We start from the raw sequence: 20,924 nt of genomic DNA, 5'->3' as shown, positions 1-20,924 counted from the left end.
TATTGATAATTACCTTAAATGTAAATGGACTAAATGCTCCCACCAAAAGACACAGATTGGCTGAATGGATACAAAAACAAGACCCATATATTTGCTGTCTACAAGAGACCAACTTCAGACCTAAAGACACATACAGACTGAAAGTAAGGGGATGGAAGAAGACATTTCATGCAAATGGAAACCAAAAGAAAGCTGGAGTAGCAATTCTCATATCAGACAAAATAGACTTTAAAATAAAGACTATTAGAAGAGACAAAGAAGGACACTACATAATGATCAAGGGATCGATCCAAGAAGAAGATATAACAATTGTAAGCATTTATGCACCCAACATAGGAGCACCTCAATACATAAGGCAAATACTAACAGCCATACAAGGGGAAATCGACAGTAACACAATCATAGTAGGGGACTTTAACACCCAACTTTCACCAATGGACAGATCATCCAAAATGAAAATAAATAAGGAAACACAAGCTTTAAATGATACATTAAACAAGATGGACTTAATTGATATTTATAGGACATTCCATACAAAAACAACAGAATACACATTTTTCTCTAGTGATCATGGAACATTCTCCAGGATAGATCATATCTTGGGTCACAAATCAAGCCTTGGTAAACTTAAGAAAATCGAAATTGTATCAAGTATCTTTTCCAACCACAATGCCATGAGACTAGATATCAATTACAGGAAAAGATCTGTAAAAAATACAAACACATGGAGGCTAAACAACACACTACTTAATAACGAAGTGATCACTGAAGAAATCAAAGAGGAAATCAAAAAATACCTAGAAACAAATGACAATGGAGACACGACAACTCAAAACCTATGGGATGCAGCAAAAGCAGTTCTAAGAGGGAAGTTTATTGCAATACAATCCTACCTTAAGAAACAGGAAACATCTCGAATAAACAACCTAACCTTGCACCTAAAGCAATTAGAGAAAGAAGAACAAAAAAAACCCCAAAGTTAGCAGAAGGAAAGAAGTCATAAAAATCAGATCAGAAATAAATGAAAAAGAAATGAAGGAAACGATAGCAAAGATCAATAAAACTAAAAGCTGGTTCTTTGAGAAGATAAGCAAAATTGATAAACCATGAGCCAGACTCATCAAGAAAAAAAGGGAGAAGACTCAAATCAATAGAATTAGAAATGAAAAAGGAGAAGTAACAACTGACACTGCAGAAATACAAAAGATCATGAGAGATTACCACAAGCAACTCTATGCCAATAAATTGGACACCCTGGAAGAAATGGACAAATTCTTAGACATGCACAACCTGCCAAGACTGAATCAGAAAGAAATAGAAAATATGAACAGACCAATCACAAGCACTGAATTTGAGACTGTGATTAAAAATCTTCCAACAAATAAAAGCCCAGGACCAGATGGCTTTACAGGCGAATTCTATCTAACATTTAGAGAAGAGCTAACACCTATCCTTCTCAAACTCTTCCAAAATATAGCCCAGGGAGGAACACTCCCAAACTCATTCTATGAGGCCACCATCACCCTGATACCAAAACCAGACAAAGACGTCACAAAGAAAGAAAACTACAGGCCAATATCACTGATGACCATAGATGCAAAAATCCTCAACAAAATACTAGCAAACAGAATCCAATAGCACATTAAACGGATCATACACCATGATCAAGTGGTGTTTATTCCAGGAATGCAAGGATTCTTCAATATACGCAAATGAATCGATGTGATACGCCATATTAACAAACTGAAGGAGAAAAACCATATGATCATCTCAATAGATGCAGAGAAAGCTTTCAACAAAATTCAACACCCATTTATGATAAAAACCCTGCAGAAAGTAGGCTTAGAGGGAACTTTCCTCAACATAATAAAGGCCATATATGACAAGCCCACAGCCAACATTGTCCTCAATGGTGAAAAACTGAAAGCATTTCCACTAAGATCAGGAAAAAGACAGGGTTGCCCACTCTCACCACTCTTATTCAACATAGTTTTGGAAGTTTTAGCCACAGCAATCAGAGAAGAAAAGCAAATATAAGGAATCCAAATCGGAAAAGAAGAAGTAAAGCGGTCAGTGTTTGCAGATGACATGATACTATACATAGAGAATCCTAAAGATGCTACCAGAAAACTGCTAAAGCTAATCAATGAATTTGGTAAAGTAGCAGGATACAAAATTAATGCACAGAAATCTCTGGCATTCCTGTACACAAATGATGAAAAATCTGAAAGTGAAATCAAGAAAACACTCCCATTTACCATTGCAACAAAAAGAATATCTAGGAATAAACCTACCTAAGGAGACAAAAGACCTGTATGCAGAAAATTATAAGACACTGATGAAAGAAATTAAAGATGATACAAATAGATGGAGAGATATACCATTTTCTTGGATTGGAAGAATCAACATTGTGAAAATGACTCTACTACACAAAGCAATCTACAGATTCAATGCAATCCCTATCAAACTACCACTGGCATTTCTCACAGAACTAGAACAAAAAATTTCACAATTTGTATGGAAACACAAAAGACCCCGAATAGCCAAAGCAATCTTGAGAACGAAAAACGGAGCTGGAGGAATCAGGCTCCCTGACTTCAGACTATACTACAGAGCGACAGTAATCAAGACAGTATGGTACTGGCACAAAAACAGAAAGACAGATCAATGGAACAGGATAGAAAGCCCAGAGATAAACCCACACACATATGGTCACCTTATCTTCGACAAAGGAGGCAGGAATGTACAGTGGAGAAAGGACAGCCTCTTCAATAAGTGGTGCTGGGAAAACTGGACAGGTACATGTAAAAGTATGAGATTAGTACACTCCCTAACACCATACACAAAAATACGCTCAAAATGGATTAAAGACCTAAATGTAAGGTCAGAAACTATCAAACTCTTAGAGGAAAACACAGGCAGGACACTCTATGACATAAATCACAGCAAGATCCTTTTTGACCCACCTCCTAGAGGAATGGAAATAAAAACAAAAATAAACAAATGGGACCTCATGAAACTTCAAAACTTTTGCAGACAACCCTCAGAATGGGAGAAAATATTTGCAAATGAAGCAACCGACAAAGGATTAATCTCCAAAATTTACAAGCAGCTCATGCAGCTCAATAACAAAAAAACAAACAACCCAATCCAAAAATGGGCAGAAGACCTAAATAGACATTTCTCCAAAGAAGATATACAGACTGCCAAGAAACACATGAAAGAATGGTCAACATCATTAATCATTAGAGAAATGCAAATCAAAACTACAATGAGATATCATCTCACACCAGTCAGAATGGCCATCATCAAAAAACCTAGAAACAATAAATGCTGGAGAGGGTGTGGAGAAAAGGGAACCCTCCTGCAGTGTTGGTGGGAATGTAAATTGATACAGCCACTGTGGAGAACAGTACGGAGGTTCCTTTAAAAACTACAAATAGAACTACCATATGACCCAGCAATCCCACTACTGGGCATATACCCTGAGAAAAGCATAAAAGAGTCATGTACCAAAATGTTCATTGCAGCTCTATTTACAATAGCCCGGAGATGGAAGCAACTGAAGTGTCCATCATCGGATGAATGGATAAAGAAGATGTGGCACATACATACAATGGAATATTACTCAGCCATAAAAAGAAACGAAATTGAGCTATTTGTAATGAGGTGGATAGACCTAGAGTCTGTCATACAGAGTGAAGTCAGTCAGAAAGAGAAAGACAAATACTGTATGCTAACACATATATATGGAATTTAAGAAAAAAAATGTCATGAAGAGCCTAGGGTTAAGACAGGAATAAAGACACAGACCTACTAGAGAATGGACTTGAGGATATGGGGAGGGGGAAGGGTAAGCCGTGACAAAGCGAGAGAGAGGCATGGACATACATACTCTACGAAACGTAATGTAGATAGCTAGAGGGAAGCAGCCGCATAGCACAGGGAGATCAGCTCGGTGCTTTGTGATCGCCTGGAGGGGTGGGAAAGGGAGGGTGGGAGGGAGGGAGACGCAAGAGGGAAGAGATTTGGGAACATATGTATATATATAACTGATTCATTTTGTTGTAAAGCAGAAACTAACACACATTGTAAAGCAATTAAACTCCAATAAAGATGTTAAAAAAAATTTAAAAAAAAAGAGTTTTGCTATCTTTTTTTTTTTTTTTTTGCATTTGGGTACAAATCTTCTTGGAAAGTTAAAGTGCGATTGTATCTAATTGCAACACAGCAAACAATTTCCATTATGAGCTATTTACAAGCCTCTTTGAGACAGCAGTGAGGCAGAAAGTCGTCAGTTTCTCTCCCTCAGAGGTTATCAAACAGGCAAAGATGTTGATGATGGTACACAGGAGGAAAGTATTCGCTGTGACTAACAGTTTTGAAGAAACAATCTTCATGCCACAGTAGATAAAGTTGTGAGAAAGCCATGACTTCCACGGTCAGTGTAAAGCTGAAGGTAATTCTGGCTGCATACGGTACCAATAATGAATGGAAAGACTGAAACGTGTCGTCAGGAGGTCAAATTTTGGAGTCACCACTTAAAAAGCTTTGGGCTGGGGGTACAATCCCACTACTGGGCATATATGATGAGAAAACCAGAATTCAAAAATAGTCATGTACCACACTGTTCATTGCAGCTCTATTTACAGTAGCCAGGACATGGAAGAAACCTAAGTGTCCATCGACAGATGAATGGATAAAGAAGATGTGGCACATATATACAATGGAATATTACTCAGCCATAAAAAGAAATGAAATTGAGTTATGTGTAATGAGGTGGATGGACCTAGAGACTGTCATACAGAGTGAAGTAAGTCAGAAAGAGAAAAACAAATACCGTATGCTAACTCATATATATGGAATCTAAAAAAAAAAAAAAAAAGTTCTGAAGAACCTAGGGGCAGGACAGGAATTAAAGACGCAGACATAGAGAATGGACTTGAGGACACAGGGAGGGGGAAGGGTAAGCTGGGGCGAAGTGAGAGAGTGGCATGGACATATATACACTACCAAATGTAAAACAGATAGCTAGTGGGAAGCAGCTGCATAGCACAGGGAGATCAGCTGGGTGCTTTGTGACCACCTAGAGGGGTGGGATAGGGAGGGTGGGAGGGAGACGCAAGAGGGAGGGGATATGGGGATGTATGTATATGTATAGCTGATTCACTTTGTTATACAGCAGAAACTAACACACCATTGTAAAGCAATCATACTCCAGTAAAGATGTTAAAAAATAAATAAATAAAAATAAAACACTTTGGGCTGGGGGTAAATTATCCCAGTAGAGAAGCTCCAGCCTCAGAGCACGTGCGTGTTTCATCCTCACTCTCACACAAAATTTGAATATCAGAAAAATCTGGTAAGATAGTTGAACACACACACAGAGCGACTTAGTGCTTCTTTGGTGAGTGTACTCAACAATAATGCTAAGAAAATCTGAAACAGAAGTGGGTGAGCCCCATATAATTTTATCAGACTTGTAGTCTCTGTTTCTCAGCTACCACTCCACTCAGTTCTTTCATCTGACATTAGCCAGGTAGTATTTGGTTGAAAAATTATCCTAAATTTCCCATTGAGAGATTGTTTTCTCTGTGAAAAACAAATGGCTTAGAGAGAGGCATAGAGAGAGGACAGGCTCAGGTAGTCTCAGCTGATTCTTTCAAAGCCCATTAAACCTGGCACTTGGGCTGGTGCCTCTTTGCATGTCTGTGTAACTGCCTCCTTTTTTTATTTCTAGTTGTGTCGCCTTCATGTTGCTTACATATTGAAATCAAATGGGTGTATTCTGGCTGATGCTAGAAAATAAAATTTGTAGTAGTAACAGTGAGTCCTGAAGAATGGTTGAAGAAGAGCAGTGAGAGCTCTGACAATTAATAAATTCTAGTAATTGGGGTTTTTTTTATAAATGGAAAAAATAGTTGTTTCTAGAAAGTACTTTTCTGTGTTTTCTGGGGTTAGGAGACGGTGTGGAAGATAGTCCATGCGGATGTGAAATTTAAGTGATAGGATTGCTGCAGCTGAGTTTGGTTATTCCTAGGGGTAGATTTGGTTTTTTTTGTTTGCTTGTTTGTTTTAATAATTTTTATGGGAGCATAGTTGATTTACAACGTTGTATTAGTTACAGGTGTACAGCAAAGTGAATCAGTTATACATATACATATATATATATGTATATATATATATACCCACTCTATTTTAGATTCTTTTCCCATATAGGTCACTAAAGAGTGTTGAGTACTGTTCCCTGTGCTATACAGTAAGTCCTTATTAGATTTGTTTAAATACAACCTCCAGTTCTGGATAGTGGTGTGTTGGTAAATGAATAACAACTGGCTGTCTGAAAAAAAAAATTGCAGACTTAAATGTACTTAAGTTGTACCTTACTCAGGGAACACAGTGACTATACAAACCAAACACTAGTTAACACCATTAGTAGTTTTTATGAGTGTATAATACAGTGGCAATGAAAAGTCCACTAGAAGGGATATATAGAGCACAAGACTTAGGAGAATGAATTTTGAACTCAGAAAACACCTGCAATAAAATCCTATGGCCAACCCTCCCACACTGTTGGTGGGAATGTCCACTGGTACAGTCGCTATGAAAAACAGGATGGAGGTTCCTTAAAAAACTAAAAATAGAGCTATCAGATGATCAAGCAATTCTACTCCTGGGCATATATCCGGACAAAACTCTGATTTGAAAAGACATGTGCACCCCAATGTTCATAGTAGCACTGTTTACAATAGCCAAGACATGGAAGCAAACTAACTGTCCATCAACAGATGAATGACTAAGAAGATGTGGTATATATATACAGTGGAATATTACTCAGCCATAAAAAAGAATGAAATACTGCTATTTGCAGCAACATAGGTGGACCTAGAGATTATCATACTAAGTGAAGTAAGTCAGACAGAGAAAGACAAATATCATATGATATCACTTATATGTGGAATCAAAAATATGATACAAATAAACTTATTTACAAAACAGATTCACAGACGTAGAAAACAAACTTATGGCTACCAAAGGGGAAAGGGGTGAGGGGAGGGATAAATTAGGAGTTTGGGATTAGCAGATACAAACTACTATATATAAAATAGATAAAAAACAAGGTCCTATTATATAGCACAGGGAATTATATTCAGTATCTTATAGTAAACTAAAATGGAAAAGAATATGAAAAAGAATATATATTCTGTATACCAGAAAGTAACACAAAATTGTAAATCAACTATACTTCAATAAGTTAAAAACTCCTATGGCCAAATCATTTACTGAACTTCTCGGAGACTTAGTTTTCTGGTAGGGAAAATAAAATAGTACTTCCTTCATACACAAGAAGGAGAGAAAACAACAAATCAAGTCTTGGTTTGTAGCGTTCGTGATTTCCATGATGTGAATACTCCCATCAGGCTACCAACGAGATGTCCCTGAGTGTAGAGTCGGGAATAGATGTACAGTAGCACACCATGTGGTATTTCCACCAAGCGTACACATACTCTAGACACAAATAACCTCAAGAGCACAGATAATAGTACAATGGAGTAAAATATTTAGGAAGAGTTGAGTTTTTATTATTACCTTTAAAAATATGATTTATTTAATTAAAAGTTTACATACTTTGATTATAAATACTGGCTGTGCTTAACAACCAGTTTATAAAATTCCTGAGAAATTGACAATTGACTCCCATGAGCCGGGAGCGAGCTCCCGTACTCCAATGGATGTGGTTAAATGTGAATCTGCTTTTTTGTTGAGGAATAAGCTGTCAATGGGAACATCACTGGACTTGACTTGTTAGACACAGAAACTAGACTTGTTAGACCTAGTTCACATATGTTAATACTTACACAATTAAGTTCTTCAGTTTAAAAACAACAATCGCAGTAATTCCCTCAGGCTATACATAAAATCTGAGATCTGCCAAACCCTACCCAGATGCCAGCAGCCAATAATTTATGACGGGATTAGGAATGAGAGTGAAGAAAGGTTCCTTGTTAATTATGATCGTGAAGACCACACACCATGAAAAGAAACATTTTGTACAAACGAAAGGATTCCCAGTTAGCCCAACTTGGAGATAAGTCAGCCCGTATTTCCTCTGCCCTCTGTAGCTCCACCTAGAGGCTTCCTATTTACTTTTTTCTAATCCAAAGTCCATCACTGAAATGTCTTAACAAAAAACTCTGGTAACTATGGAGTTCTTGGGAATGAGCAGTCGGCAAAGGCATTACAGTACCGTGTCATGCAGGCTGTTGAAGAAACCCAGCCCTGGTGATAATGTGTATATTCATTCTGTGTAAATGATTAAGTTCAAAAAACCATACAACGAATCATGGTAGCAAGGCCAGACTTGCTTTGATTAACTACAGTGGTATAATGAAACCCAACAGAGCAATCACTGAAACATTTAGCTCCCAGTGTAAATCTTCATGAACTCTGAAAAAAATCATGTTAGGCAATGAGAGGTCATGTAGGATCCAGCCATGTTTCATATAATGAAAGGCGAGGCGGTCGTAAAGAAAAGGGGATGTTAAAAAGTTGTTATGCTGTGTTTGGCAAGAATGAGTCATTTTAAAAGTGTCAATCATGATAATCCAACATATTTTTAATCTAAAGGTCAATAGAAGCAGCTTCCAAGGTGGTACAATAGTTATGCCAAATATGAAAGCAAGCAGTTATAAGATGATTTCAAGTGTTAATACTGTACCATATTGTGTCTTGGAGAATTAATCTCAGCTCTAAATTGAAGAGCGTGGATTGATCAAGGTAGAAGAATTTTTATTAAAAATGTACTGAAATAGCTGGTGACACTGTCATTCCAACCAAAGAGCTCAGTGGAGTTCTTATAATTCAGACGTGGCTCGGTGAAGGGTATGTGGTGTCTTCTATGATATAATAGTTATTTTTTCTTTGGGGGTCAGATCTTTATCTGCTAGTGCTGGTGTCTGCAGAATGAAAACTCTTTCCTTACCATAGCCTACAAGTCATTTTCTCAAAGGCAAGAGAAATGTATGCCTAAGAGTCATAAAATCAGAGTTCTATGAATGGCCAGCCCTTTACGAACATGCAGAACTATTCGAATCCATGCATATTTTCAGTTTTGTCCAGCTTTCAAATGTACTTCAAATGTGCTTGGGTCATGTCGTACATTTAAGCATTAGAAGTACTGCATGAGAGAAAAGTAAAATTATGTTCTTTCTTTAAGGTTTATGGGAACATGTGGTCTCCCTTATGGGGAAAGCAGTTGCTACCTGTGCACGGGCTTAGTTGCTCCATGGCATGTGGGACCTTCCCGGACCAGGGATCGAACCCGTGTCCCCTGCATTGGCAGGTGGATTCTTAACCACTGTGCCACGAGGGGAGCCCCTAAAATTGAAAATTTAATGTATTCCAGGTTCTTATAAAACAGCTTCAGGACAAGGCCAGTCTCCATTGCCTTCAGGGGAAAACCTTCACTTTCGAAGAGTAAAACTACACAAACTGCATTGATCAGAGACTCTTTTACAGACTTAATGCACATGTATTTCAGAGCTGTATCTACCCCGATGTTTCTCTTTTCTAGATACAGTAGCCCTCCCTTATCCATGGGGGACATGTTCCAAGACCCCCAGTGGATGCCTGAAAACACGCATAGTACTGAACCCTACATATACTACATTTTTTTCCTATACATACATACCTATGATAAAGTTTAATTTATAAATCAGGTACAGTAAGAGATTAACAGCAATAACTAATAATAGACTGGAACAATTATAACAATATATTGTAATAAAAGTTAGGTGAATGTGGTCTCTCTCTTGATCAAAATACCTTATTGTAATGTATTCACCCTTCTTCTTGTGATGATAAAAAGCCTACATGATCATGTCCAGAGCCTGTGCTCCGCAATGGGAGAGGACACAGCAGTGAGAGGCCCGCATACAGCAAAAAAAAAAAAAAAAAAAAAAAAAAAAAAAAGCCTACATGATGAGATGAAGGAAGGTGAAGTGACATAGGCACCGTGACATTGTGTTAGGCTACTACTGACTTTCTGATGATATATCAGAAGAAGGATCATTTGTGTCCAGTCATCCTGGATCATAGAGCCATAACGGGCAGACCATGAGGATGGTTGGGAATCCTGCGTGGGACAGAGCAGGATGGAGACAGAAGACATGAGATTTCATCATGATACTTCGAAAAGCACGTAATTTAAAACTTATAAATCGTTTATTTCTGGAAGTTCCCATTTAATATCTTTGGACTACAGTTGACTGTGGGTAACTGAAGCTGCCAAAAGCAAAACTGCGGATAAGGGGGGACTACTATACTTCTCTTTCAGACATTTCAGGTAAATGTTACTACTCTCTGAGAGGCTACATTTGCAGTTGTAGTCTTTCTGCAATGTTTCTATTCGAGCTGGCTCATAAGCATCACAAACTGGATATTGGGAAAATCTTTAGCATGAAATGGATTCAAATATTTGGTGCTATCCTAATTGTGGGAGGTGTAAGCTTTATATAGCATTCCCATATCATTGCTGAAGAGAAAGATATGTTTCTATATAATATGAGCCAGTTTCCATCTATTGTTCAGGAGCCAAAAACCTGAAATGAGAGTAGAAGTATCGTGTCTATAGGCTGATTATCTGAAATGTGAACAAGAAGAAGTCTTGACCTGGGTCCCTCTGCAGTGCTGAAAGAGAAATTTTAAAAAGTGCTTTAGGGCTTCCCTGGTGGCGTAGTGGTTGAGAGTCCGCCTGCCGATGCAGGGGACATGGGTTCGTGCCCCGGTCTGGGAGGATCCCACATGCCGCGGAGCGGCTGGGCCCGTGAGCCATGGCCACTGAGCCTGCGCATCCCGAGCCTGTGCTCCTCAACGGGAGAGGCCACAACAGTGAGAGGCCTGTGTCCCGCAAAAAAAAAAAAAAAAAGTGCTTTAAAGTCACACACACAAGAACTCTCTGTTGAATTTGTGTGGTTTTGAAATAAATATAATATTTTTGGCTTCTCATTTTATATTCTTTGGTGGGTAAGTCAGCTTCTCTCCCACTACATCTCGTGAATATATATATATATATATAATCTTAGAAAACAAGGAGGACAGAGGTCGCTCTGCAATCTGATGATCTGAGAAGGGGAGAGAAGAAACTGAGGCAGAGGACAGACAGACAGACAGGGTCAGAACTGTGCCTGGCTCTCCTGCCTTTAGAGCTTTATTGGATGAACAGAGAAGTCTGATTTGCCCTTTGAGAGGGAGACACTGAGTCAAAAATCAGGGACCTCTGTGGCTGAGCAAAGGAATCCTGCATCAGAGCCCGGGAAATGAGAGAATCAGGGAAGAGAGGAGCGCTCTGGAGGACCGACCAGCTACCACTAAGAGTCCGAGTCAAACCAAAGGAGGCTGCTGAAATACTGGACTGGAACAGGTTTTAAACAGTTAAGCTCTCCTCCGCTCACTACCCACAAAGGTCACAGCAGCTTCAGGGAATAAGATCTGCATTTCCTCTGCACATCTGTGTTTAGCGTGAACACACTTGCAACTTTAGGACACTTTGTTATAGTGAAGTATGGCGGGGGGCGGGGGGGAGATTTCACCAGATTTCACCTTCTTCCAAAATTTGTCTTCCTTTGTTCTCGTTGTTCCCAGGACCTAAGACGTCACCCTCCTCTTCCCCCATCTATTGTCCAGCTATTGTTCCTCTTATCAATTGAGTCCCACCTGTTATATCAGTCCTTTTTTAAGACTTTCTCTGACCCAAGCTCCCGTCACTATTTCAAGCATGCAAAATCTCCTTATTTGGGTTCTCTTAATGCTTTAAATTCTATTGAGTATCCAATTTATCAGTTAGCATTGGAGATATTCATTTAGAGATGTTCCTCCCAGACTGTAGAGTGATGCCCTTGACAGGAGGGACCATGATCTGGGAGTCATCTTTCCATCAGCAGATGGCCAGGCATAAAAGAGGTGCCCAATAAACACACAAATGATCGAGTGATGGATGCATGAATGTTAGAGAGTTATCCATACTTTGCTTCTGGTACCTTATATTTGTCGGTGCAAATGACCTTCTTCTTTTATCACAGTTTGATAACTGAGAAAACATAGCTTAATCAATAGCTTTCAAACCAAAGGATACATTAACAATCTGACACATAATCTATGCTATTCTTCTGACTCTGAACACCTGTGCTATGTTCAAAGGAATAGAACACAGTAAATTAAAATCTCTGATATGCTCTAATAATCCCAAACTTCATTTTAGCTACTTAATGTCCTCATCAATTTTTTTAAAAAGCACTTTTTTTTTTTTTTCGCGGTACGCGGGCCTCTCACTGTTGTGGCCTCTCCCATTGCGGAGCACAGGCTCCGGACGCGCAGGCTCAGCGGCCATGGCTCACGGGTCCAGCCGCTCCGTGGCATGTGGGATCTTCCCGTACTGGGGCACGAACCCTCGTCCCCTGCATCGGCAGGCGGACTCTCAACCACTGCGCCACCAGGGAAGCCCTAAAAAGCACTCTTAACCTTCCTGTTGATCAGATCAATATGAAAAGGAGGAGGAGAAGAAAAGGAATAAACAGCAACTGAGTACAATTCAGGAGTATTATATACATTATCTTATTTATGCCTTGGGACAATCCTGAGAAGTAAGAATTTTTCAACATCTTCCAAAAACTTTGTCTTCCTTTGTTCTGGCTAATATTCCTATGCCACACAGAACTAAGCAAGATTAGAAAAGTTAAGTACCTTGACATCACACACAGAATGAAGAGAGGAATTGGAATTAAACACTGGTCTCCTAATGCTCAGTCCAATTTTCTTACCATTGGACAGTGTTTCCTAAGACTAGAAGCATCATAGTAATTGAGGCTCAGGTATATAACACTTAAATATAAAGTCCTCACATCCACCACTGACGTGCTGGGAGATACTTGAAGAGACTGCTTTTCTGAGTTGCAAAGCCACTGATGTACATCAAACAAAAGTGAGTCGGTAGTGAGTGCTCTGCTTTGGGGAACACATCTATACACCTTCCTTCTTGCTTGGGTGACAGTTTTCATCTCTAGCAGTTTCACAGGTTTGATTACTTACTTGCATCTGTTGCATAAGAGACCAAAAAAAAGAGCCTCTGTTATTCCCAAGGACCATAAATTTGTGCTGGTGAAAGCCCACAGAGCAAAGCCGATGGCCTCTGAGCAGACGGTAAGGGGGGGGCGGTTAATTTCAGTTCTGGAGAAGGAAGGTTGTGCATGGGTTGTATTTTATGCAGGGGCTGTAACAGGGGAGACTAAACCTGTCTCCAACAAGAGAACGAGTGAGCCCTTCCACTTCTCTGGGTGATTTGTTTCTTTTTTTTTTTTTTCGGTATGCGGGCCTCTCACTGTTGTGGTCTCTCCCGTTGTGGAGCACAGGCTCTGGACGCACCGGCTCAGCGGCCATGGCTCACGGGCCCAGCCGCTCCGCGGCATGTGGGATCTTCCCGGACCGGGGCACGAACCCGCATCCCCTGCATCGGCAGGCGGACTCTCAACCACTGCACCACCAGGGAAGCCCTGCTTCTTTTTTTAAAAATATTTATTAATTTTTTTGGTTGCGCTGGGTCTTAGTTGTGGCAGGCGGGCTCCTTGGTTGCGGCTCGCCGGCTCCTTAGTTGCAGTACATGGGCTCCTTAGTTGCGGCATGCATGTGGGATCTAGTTCCCTGACCAGGGATCGAACTCAGGCCCCCTGCATTGGGAGCGCAGAGTCTCATCCACTGCGCCACCAGGGAAGTCCCTCTGGGCAATTTCAACAGGAACTGTGTTGTGAAGTTGACAGTCTGAACTGGAACACAAGTATGACCAGTGCCAGACTTCCTTCTTAGATTTTTAAAATTTTTGGACAGAAATACACATTTTGTGAGCAGCCTACACTTGTCCTGAGAGGGCCAGTGCCCTCCCAAGGGGGGCATGAAGACTTCCCTATCATGAGTCTAACAGACACATCTACTGGCTGAGTCCTCTGCTTTCAGACCAGTCTCTGCTGGACCCTGTGATTGATCAACCCCTCATCTCTGACAGCTTGTAAATAAAGGAAGATGACAATAATAATTATTGTATTTGTTCATACACAATTACTCATTGCACATTTGGCATACCGGCGGAGACTGAAAAATTCACAGAGGTCTGGGTGGGCAGGGTTGGTAAAGAATCAGCCCCTGCACATTGACTTTTAAAATTTCGTTACCACGTCTGCCCAAAGAATGATTCCCCTATCTTCAGTTTTCAAATTTGAGAGTGGAGCACCAGGGATAACCATTTTTCCACCTTAGAGGACTAGCAGATTAGAGGAAGAGAAGTGTGTGTGTAAAATATGAATTCCAGCAAAATAAATCCTGCAATAAATATTGAAGTGCTCCAGTGGTGGTTTATTTTCATATTAAGCACCGATTTATGGGGCAACTTTAAGATGCTGATGGATCTGTACTGGGGGGAAGAGATAGTTCCCATGAGCAGAGCGCCCCCAGATAACATTGTCTTCTGGCAGCTGTGCTCTGTGTCTGCTCCTCTACTGCCTCTGGCAAGATCAGGCCACTACCTGCAACATTAGGACCGGGTCCCTATTAATCAGCCTGAACAAGCATCCTGATCTTTACTGGGAGGGATCATGAATTAGAGGACTAAATATAGGCCAACAAATCCAATAACTAAACCCTCACAACCAAGACATAAGCAAATATAAATCCCACTTGTGTTATTATAATGCCTACCAACCTAATTGAGAACACATTCATTTTAAGCTAAATAAATTACTGCTACAATTACATGACCTTGAGGTCACCTCCTCTAGGAGACGGCCAGCACTCGTATTAACTATTCCACACTTTACTGTAAGTGGCCTCAGCCAATCAATGTCAGATAAATGCTGTTAAAATATGCATTTAATTAACTCAGTTCTTCATTTATTTGCTATTTTAGCCTAGGGATGAAGAAGAGAGTGAAGTTAAATTGTGTGTATTCTCAAACAAGACTTCAGAACTGAGAGTTTTTCCTTCTCAGTCAAAGCACTGTCTCCCTTGTTAATCTAGCCAAGAAAACATTCCTCAGATCTTAAAAGAATAGTACATCCATCTGAAGAGTGGGGCTTTGTCTGTGCCATTTATAACCCCACACTCAAAGAAGTAACTCCGTTTTCCTTCAAGAGAGGGATTTACCAAATGTCTTTTGCACTGATGGTTCGATCCCTCTCGCACTGCGAGCAATTAGCATAGTAGCATTCTGATCACAGGAATACAAGGGTGATTATGTTACTAACTTATGGATTTGTACATTACTTCACTGTTTTCAAGAGACAGAGGTGTTTCTGGCTGTGTTTTAGAATATTTGCCCTCTCCCTTCTCCCAATGTTATGCAAAATATCCAAACAGTACTTACTAGGTAATATGCTATTCACCAGTCTCTTCCTTTGGTTTTGCTACTGCTGTTGCAGGCACATTAATATTCACTGAATATTCATCTGCTCCCCCCACTTGTCCCAGATGTGTTTGTCAAAACCACGTGGCATTGGGCTATGAACAGAAATGATGTGCGTTACTTCGGGCTGAAGCATTAAGAGCTGATGCACAACCTTCTACCTCTCTTTGTTCCATGATGATCTAGAAGGCTGAAATGATAGAGATACAAAATGGAAGCAGCGTGGTTTGGTGAGTCACTGCAGAGAGGAGAGCTGCTGTGAGGGGTACTCTGACTTACATCGCATTTTGCATTAGCAAGAAAGAAACCTTTGTTTTGTGAAACCACTGAGATTCCAAGGTTTGTTTATCATAGCATAATCTAGCCTATGCTGACAAGTATAACTGGCTTCTATGGTAATAAACAAATCCATAATGTGTAGTACCAAGTAACCATCTAAACTGTAGTCATTTGGATCTAATTTGCATGAATATTAATTCTTTTAAACAAGAAAGGAAAATGATGATATTCCACAGACTTGATACCTTTAGAATAAGCCACTTGTTCATTAATTTTTAATGAGAAACATTCATTATTATGAATTCTTTGACAAGACTTTGATTTGGGGGGGTAGATGATGACCATAATTAAGCTTCTCATAATGAACGCAGCAATTTTTAAACAGTACAATTTATATAATGTTTCTTCTCTGGGAGCTTGGTTTTCTTAATAAAAGGCAACAGTGGATATATGACTAAGTTTTCATGATGCATGAGGGTTTGCAGTCACGATTATATTCATCTCCACTTCATTCATTCATTGCATTTATATGTATTCTTTCTGCACTTTTTTTGCAGAATTGAGTTTCACTCAGTTCAAGACTGAATTTTAAAAAAAGGATAAATAAGTTAAATACGTTATAGAATGCTGGGTTCCAGGCAACATAACTTTCCCCGCTAAAGGGCTTTCGTGTTATCATTGGCTTAATGGTTTTATTTATCTATGAAGTTTAAAACCTTTTAAATTCTGTCATTCACTTATACAGCACACAAACGTATTCACATACACCATAAAGTCAATCATTAATTAAAGTACTATAACTTTTTCAGTAGCATTTGAAGAAAAAAAAATCTCTCCTGTTTGTTGCATTAGGGAATATGTAACATAATGGGTTACATCTTACCCTAGATCACAGCAGAAAAATTTTGATAGGGGATGCTTATCTACACAAAATAACCTTTCTATAGTTTCCTAGTGGAACTATCCTGGAAACTGTTAGCACCACTGCCTTGCTGATCTCATCTGTAGTAAAGACAAATAGAAACAGACACATTTGAAGGTAAAGAGGCCCCAACTGGGCAGGATTCGGTTGACATTAACCCACTGTCCCCACCTTTGTCCTACCAAGTTTAAGGTCAGATGTCAAATAGCACTCTGAATCGCAATGCATTTTTGCAAAGTCAGTGTTTTCATTCACTGTTTCCTCTAGGTAAAGCTTGGTTCCTTTTAAGAACTTTTACTAGTTGCATCCTTCTCTGCTCTCAATTTAATATTATAATCCTTCTTTTACCCACACTGCCTTGCATTCCTGATGCCCCTAAGCCTACTCTATTTTTTCCCTAGCACTTTTCACTTTAAAAAATACTATGTACTTATTATATTTGCTCTCTACTGTCACTACCACACTAGAATATAAGTTCTGTAAGGTAATGTTTTTTTAATATCTTTGGTTCATTGACATAAACATTGGCACATAGAAGGTAGTCAATAAATATTTTCAAGTGAATGAATGAGTAAATGAATGGATGAAAGTTTCCCTGGTTCAATAAAAAATATTCTAAGACTTATTTTCCTAATACCCGCTTTTCCCCCTTCCAAATTCCATTTTGCCTCTGGCAAAGCTGTTACAGAATTTCATTATTCTTCAACTGACCTTGTCAGCTTATTACATGGCTGACCTGCTTCACAATTCTCAATTTCTTGGACCCTGATTAGTGTCTTTTTTTCCTGGCAAGATGTCTTTGTGGACAGAAGATCTAGGTAATTTTCTATGTATATTCCCCTGGGCAGCCCTGACCAGAAATAGTGAGGTCTTAGGAATGGATTTTGGTGAACATTATAAATTTTGTTTAATTGAAAGTATTTAAAAACCTAATTTTAAAGTTATTTTAAAAAGATTTTGCATTGGTATTGACATATATACACTAATATGTATAAAATAGATAACTAATGAAAACCTGCTGTATAGCACAGTGAACTCTACTTCACTTTGCTGTACAGTAGAAACTAACACAACATCGTAAAACAGCTACACCTCAATTAAAAAAAAAAAAAGAAAAAGAAAAGTGCACTCACATTTCCTTGCCAAAAACCCTATTGTCTGTAGGATTTATAACCAAATAAATGTGTATTTATACATGTAATAGGTTGTACCCTAATAAATATATTCTTTATAACAATCAAAAATAAATAAATAAAAAGATTTTATTTTGTGAAAGTAATACATGCAACAGTGTGATTTAGAAAAGAAGAAAATTAAGTTGCCCATAATTCTACTATGAGATGAGTCCACAGTTCATATTTTAAATTGCATTATTTATTATTTTTCCTATAACTGAACTAACTGCTTAGGTTAAAACCAATCAATTAATTCATAAAAACAGAGTTCAAGAGCTCACAATTCATAAAATCCTTCAACGCTTATGGGTGAAAGCAACAAGAAAACAGATAAAAATAAGATGCTGGGAATTAGGAAAAAGAGGGTGTTTTATAAATGAAGGGCAGACTTGCAAAGAGTTCTCTGACTCTAAATCACTATAAAATGAGTTGAACTTGTTTGTATACAGAGCTCGTACCTATAAAAAGAGCTTTGCTTGGAAATGATAGCAGAGAAAGTTAAGAGAATCTAAATTTAGGCCAAATTAATCACTGTTCATTACTGCTAGGATGACCAACTATTTTGGTTTCCCTGGGATCTTGGGATGCTGATCATTCAGTGCTAAAACCAAGACAGTACCAAGCAAACTGAGACAAGCTGGCTACCTGAGCAGTATCTCAAGCTGGGTGGGCATCTTAAATAATTGTTGAGCGTTTGGTTGATAAAGGTGTTATTATGAAAATCTTTATGATTGAAAAGCAAAATAAAATTAAGCAACTACCACAGAGAGGGGATAAAAGAGGGACCGTTTCTCAGAAGTAAATCAGAAGGTAAAGTGGGCCCAAGCTGATGTCAAGAGTACAGAAGCACCTCCATCTCATTCAACTGTGGGAGATCAGTCCTTATCAGTATCTTTGCATCTGCCAGGCAAGCATCAGCAATAAGGGAAGAAAATGTAATTCAAGTGATTTGCGTTAACTGACAAGTAGGAAAAGCCCCCCTTTTTGCAAGACGCTGACAGGAACAGAATGGTCAGCTGTGGCATCCAAAGCAGGCCTCAGACTGAGTCAATCTTAAGTCAACTTAATAAAAAAAAAAGAAAAAGAAAAAGGATTGTACATTTTCTACCGAAATTGTTTAAGCAACTGTGCTGTCCCTGAGCGATGTATGTATAATATGAAGGTAAATGGAAAAGGACATTGCTGAGCGCTTGGAATGCCTCCCTCTTTTCGTTTGTTCACTAATTTCTATTAAGTAAGCAACTTTCAGAATGTTGTACCCACAAAACCAGGTTAAGAACAACCAAGGAAAAAACTAAAAAGCTGGGGAAAACATCTCTCAGCTTTTGAGAAAAAAAGATAAAAATTGAAATTGAAACTGGGATTGTCCAAAAGTCAAAATTTCAAGGGTTAAGAGGAAAGATGATTATGGAGTTATAACACTGTCATTACTAAAAGCTTTGTAAAAAGGATGAGATTTTTAAAATAATCTAAGCACTAGTTTTATGTTAGATATTACCAGTGCTAAACAGGTGCCTTTTTAAGGAAATGGGTACTTAACTGTTGTATTAAGTGGTGAAACAAGAATCTCTTCAACAGAGGTACTTTTCTACTGCAAGAATTCTTTTGAATATCACAGTTATACTAGTTATACTCGCAATCAAAAAATACAAACAGACACAAACACAATACACATGCGAAAATCCAATAGATTACCCAACCCTGTTGAGTTCAAAATACCGGTTTCCCCTTAGGTAATTAGAACAGCTCATATTTGAATATCACTTTCAAATTTAGTTCCTAACCATTTTGTGACTTGCGTGTTAAGATCATTCGAATTTTACACACAAGGAAACTGAGGCCAAGGATATCTGTGGCTCAGTCCAGCTTTTGCTGCTACTAATCAGGGGCTAGGACTGCACTCAGGTCCTTTCCCTTTGGATATTATCCTATAAACATAAAGCAAAGTCTCAGTTGAATCTTATTGTCTTTTGACTATTAAGGAGACAGCACCTTTTTCAAGATTATCTCTGCCTTACATTAGTAGGCATAGAAAGTTCTGGTCACTCACTTTAGCAACTGCAGTGGCCAGAGACTTATTACTTCCTTCATGTTGAGACACTCATGAAACCTCGGGGACTGTGGCTGAAAAATCAATGCCAGATGGCAGTAGCATAGATACTCCTGAAGATTCTGCTACTGTCAAGTCACCCCAACAGAAATGTCCTAATGCTGATAAAGATGGAGATAACACATGCAGGCTGTCTGTGCCAGCCACATGGCTTTTAACAAGGAAAATCTCTTAGGGTAAAATGAATGAAGACTAGATACAGGCAAAAGAGCATCTAGGATGCATTCTTGTGTGTCTGCTGGTCATTAGCTAATTATGGATGAAGATAATTAAGTTTCAAAAAGTTGCCCCATTTGGCAGGAATAGCTACTATTGCTGAACATGGAGAAACATGGTGAATGATGAGAAATCAGTGTTGTGGACAAATCTGTTTCAAGGAAATCCAAATAAGGATCACCACAATTTTTTATTGGAATGTATCACTCCACTTTTTTTCCCCAAATACAGTTGAGGTGGCTTCTGGTAAAAGACATAAGTGGAAAGAAAGGCAAAATCTAAAGATGGTGAAAAATGATCACTGCTGGTGGCCGATGTATTGCAACCAAAGGCTACAGAACTGTGATTGTAACAGGACTTTTAAATCAAGTTAGGGGCATTTTAAGCATTTGAGTCTGTCTTATAATCAAGAAAATTCTTAATAGTATCAGAAATTACTTGTTTTTTCTTTGATAGTGACAAGTGAAATCCATACATGACTTCTTTCCACCAAATTCTTCATGACATTGTAGTCACACTTGGAATCCTCAGAGCCAGATCTCCAGGAAAATGTGCAAGCTAATGAATATTCTTACCTGGAGGTACCTAACTGGAAATGCGTCTCAGTAAGAGATGATTGTTGCAGATGTCCCACTGGTGTTCATTAGTGATTGCATTTTGGTAGGGTCAGGAATGTCAAGGCTAAAAGGAAATTTGTTTAGGGCTCCTGTACTTTGTTTACTGTAAAATAGAATGTGAATTTCTTAGTATATGATTCCAGGAAGCAGAGCTACTGAT

This window comes from Phocoena phocoena, chromosome 6 (assembly GCF_963924675.1).
Source record: "Phocoena phocoena chromosome 6, mPhoPho1.1, whole genome shotgun sequence".
Lineage (NCBI taxonomy): Eukaryota > Metazoa > Chordata > Mammalia > Artiodactyla > Phocoenidae > Phocoena > Phocoena phocoena.
Note: the sequence above shows the minus strand (reverse complement) of the source record.